Source organism: Cynoglossus semilaevis, chromosome W (genome assembly GCF_000523025.1).
Source record: "Cynoglossus semilaevis isolate Cse_v1.0 chromosome W, Cse_v1.0, whole genome shotgun sequence".
Classification (NCBI taxonomy): domain Eukaryota; kingdom Metazoa; phylum Chordata; class Actinopteri; order Pleuronectiformes; family Cynoglossidae; genus Cynoglossus; species Cynoglossus semilaevis.
The window spans coordinates 10,145,004-10,148,805 of record NC_024327.1 but is presented as its reverse complement, the minus strand read 5'-3'; the positions used below and the strand labels follow the sequence as shown (position 1 = coordinate 10,148,805).

Here is a 3,802-nt window from a genome sequence, read left to right as displayed (position 1 = left end):
GTGGTGGGAAACTGCTTCCCTTTCCTGAGGCGCCGGATGGTTTGCCAGAATTTTTTCGAGGCCGACCAGTAGTCCTCCTCCATGGCCTCCCCGAACTTTTCCCCGACTCGAGTTTTTGCTTCCGCGACTGCCCGAGCTGCAGTCCGCTTGGCCTGCCTGTACTTTTCGGCTGCTTCAGGAGTCCTACGAACCAACCAGGCTCGATAGGACTCCTTCTTGAGGTTGACTACTTCCCTTACTTCCGGTGTCCACCACCGGGTTCGGGGATTGCCGCCACGACAGGCACCGGAGACCTTACGTCCGCAGCTTCGGACAGCCGCATCAACAATGGAAGTGGAGAACATAGTCCACTCAGACTCAATGTCTCCAGCCTCCCTCGGGACCTGTTCAAAACTCTCCCGGAGGTGGGAGTTGAAGGCCCCCCTCACCGGGGATTCTGCCAGACGTTCCCAACAGACCCTCACGATACGTTTGGGTCTGCCAGGTCTATCCAGCTTTGCCCCTCGTAAGCGGAGCCAACTCACCACCAGGTGGTGATCAGTTGAGAGCTCAGCCCCTCTCTTCACCCGAGTGTCCAATACATACGGCCGGATGTCAGATGACACGACTACAAAGTCGATCATTGACCTCCGGCCTAGGGTGTCCTGGTGCCAAGTGCACTGGTGGACACCTTTATGCTTGAACATGGTGTTTGTTATGGACAAACTGTGACTAGCACAGAAGTCCAATAACAAAACACCACTCGGATTTAGATCGGGGAGGCCGTTCTTCCCAATCACGCCCCTCCAGGTATCGCTGTCGTTGCCCACGTGGGCGTTGAAGTCCCCCAACAGGACGATGGAATCCCCGGGAGGAGAACTGTCTAGTACCCCTCGCAGTGCCTGCAAGAAGGCCGGGTATTCTATGCTGCTATTCGGCCCGTAGGCCGAAACAACAGTGAGGCACCTGTCCCTGACCCGAAGGCGCAGGGAAGCGACCCTCTCGCTCAGTGGGGAGAACTCCAACACACGACTGGCAAGCTGGGGGGCTATAAGTAAAAAAATCCATAAAAATGTATTTAAAAATGTTATTTTTGTTGCCAAACAACTTTTACTTATTTTCAGCAATGTGTTTAAACAAAGACCTGTTAAAAAAATGAATGAATTTATTCTGTAGTGTGAGGATTCAGCTCAGTGCCAAGGCTTGATATGCCTCAAATAACTACAATAAAAACATCCCTGTCACCAAATGATATGACAAAGAAAATGTCCATTCTCTATGGAGACCAAAAATATTTCCACAGTTTAACAAAACATACCAGAAACTGATTGTATTTGTATTAAGTTTATTTAGAAAACTAAAACATTTTACTATGCAACTTTAAAGATGCGTTCAATAACATCACCTCCAGGAGGTGAGAACTGACCTCGGGACGCATAGTAAAACAGTTTGTGTCTGCAGCGCTGTCCCACGTGTTCCACATAAAATAAATTAAAAAAAACAAACAAACAAAAAAAAAAAACAGTGACAGAACGGAGTACAGAACACATGGACATACGTCACCACAGTGTAGTTCTCTGTGTCTCCCAGAAGCCTGTTCTTCAATGGCACAATGAAGCTCTTTAAGATACAGTGCAGTTGCAGCTGTTTAGGATAAGAGGAAGATCTGTGTGCTGATTGATCTCAGATTGATCTCCCAGGTAGTGTGCACGGACAGAAAGCTGGACATTACACCTCTGCCAAAGGCTTTTCCTTCTGTTACAGAAACCAAGATTAAAGAGCTACAGCGTGCGTACAGAGGCTTCCTGTGTTTATTAACTGTAGAGAATGTAGAAAATGTCCTTAATCTACTTGGTTTTTATTGGGCCACTAGAGGTGTATGGTGGCATTTGCAGGAAAAGAAATCAGGAAATTATCAGCACTTATGTATATCTCTTAACAAATAATTTTGATGTGTTGCATAACACTGTTAATTATTTATGATTAGAATGTTCAAATTGTGGCGCTTTGGCCCAGAGGCAATGTCTCTGTCATTGGTGTGGAACGCCAGGGTTCACCTCCTGGGCAAGATTGAATCCCGATTAGGGTGGTTGGTACCTTCCAGTGGACTCACCACCCGCAGGAAGGTTTGGGGGGTTGGTACGATGCAGTGTGATTTGGGTGGCGGTCGTGGAGACTGCTGCCTCCGCGACCCGGTAACGGATTAGCGGATGAAAATGGATGGATGGATGGATGTTCAAATTTCTAAAATTAAAATTCTGTCTCAACATTGCTGGAGGTGCACAGATCTGGCTGCCAGCTCTGGGACTAACATGTATGGGTATTTGTATTGCATATAAACAAAAAATTAGAGCATGCATGCATATCCCACAGATACAAAAACCAACAAAAACAGCGTTACAACATTAAGATGCTGCCTGCTCTGCCACCATATCGATGCTCCTAGTTTGTATTCTCCTTGGTGGTGTTGGTGACGAGTGACCAGCTGCATGTCTGGCCCCGGGCAGCCATCTGGAGGCGCCGCCTTCCTGCACTCGTTCTGCAGCCGGTTGGCACTGGAGGTCAACAAGCGCAGAGAGCTCCTCACAGTTTCTGAGCGTGGCCTCTGTGGGAAAGACACAAAGAAAAAAATATTTAAAATGTAATAACATTATGATACAAAAGTTCATTTATTTCAAAGGTAGCACCTGTAAGATACCGAAGACTACACAGGGAAAAACAGAAATGTAACTGTAATAATACAAGACTAAAAACCTGTAAAGGTATTTAGTCTAAAGGAATATTTTTCACGAACTCTGGAAACTGCATTTCAAAGGAATTCTTTTAATCTTTTCCCACAGTAAACTTTAAAACTTCAAAGAGCAAAGTTTCAGTTCAGGAAAGAAGGTCAGACTCCAGTCAAACTCAACATCTCTGAGGTTCAGGTGTGGGACAAAAAGTCAATCAGACAGATTATTGTGGCAAAAAAGATGAATGTAATTCTAATTCCATTTCAGTTTCCTCACACAGTCCCTGGTCTTGGGTACAATACCCAGCTACCTGACAGTAAAGTGAGGCTGTTTTCATACCTTAGGAAAGAGGACAGCCATTTCTGTCACAGCCACATGTATTCTTTCTGAACACGGTATGAAGCTGTGGAGGAGACAAGGTCATGAGGTCAACAAAGTCTCCAGGTTATACCAGACATACAGATATTCATTACTGCATTTCTGTTGTTATCACATGCGTGACAACCAACTAAGCAAAGACAGCTCCATCTTCAGGAGTGAGTAAGTGTAAAACATGTTAATGAACAAACGTTGTGTAAACATGCTGCGTCTTTAAATCACACGGTTGTATTTAGAAATTGTAGACAGACGAAATAAGTTAATTAGCCGCCAAAAAACCTGCTCACTAACTATAAGCATGAAGCAGTCATAACTGCCTGCTGAAGTTGAAAGACAGCATTAGGATCGGAGGAAGAGTGGTTGCTTAAGTTGTTGGTCATGCCATGTTTGGTGCTGCTCAGACAAAGGGTATTAGATGTTTTTAACTTTTCATAGTTTATTCATTAGTAGAGAAAAATCAAAAAGAAGTGACTACAGAGGGGTATCGGTCATGAATAGGAGAGAGGAGGAGGCAGTAACAGTGATGCAGAGGAGTTTGAAACTGTGCCTGGAAGGCAGGGACAGAAGCCAGAGTACCAGGAGGTGGGGTCAGGGGGCTGCAGGCTGAGTGGCTGTAGGGGTGGGGCTTCTCAGCCCAGGGCACCAGAGCGCTGAAACATTCCAGACTGTGCCTGAGCCGAAGAACACCTTCACACTCACATGGTTTATGAGGAGGT

The 3,802-nt window shown here is 45.7% G+C and overlaps 1 pseudogene; it reads right to left on the bottom strand.

Annotated features, from left to right (window-relative positions):
• Positions 1–2,116: 2,116 nt before the first annotated feature.
• LOC103397163 (ARF GTPase-activating protein GIT2-like) overlaps positions 2,117–3,802 on the bottom strand; it is a 12,916-nt pseudogene continuing 11,230 nt past the window's right edge.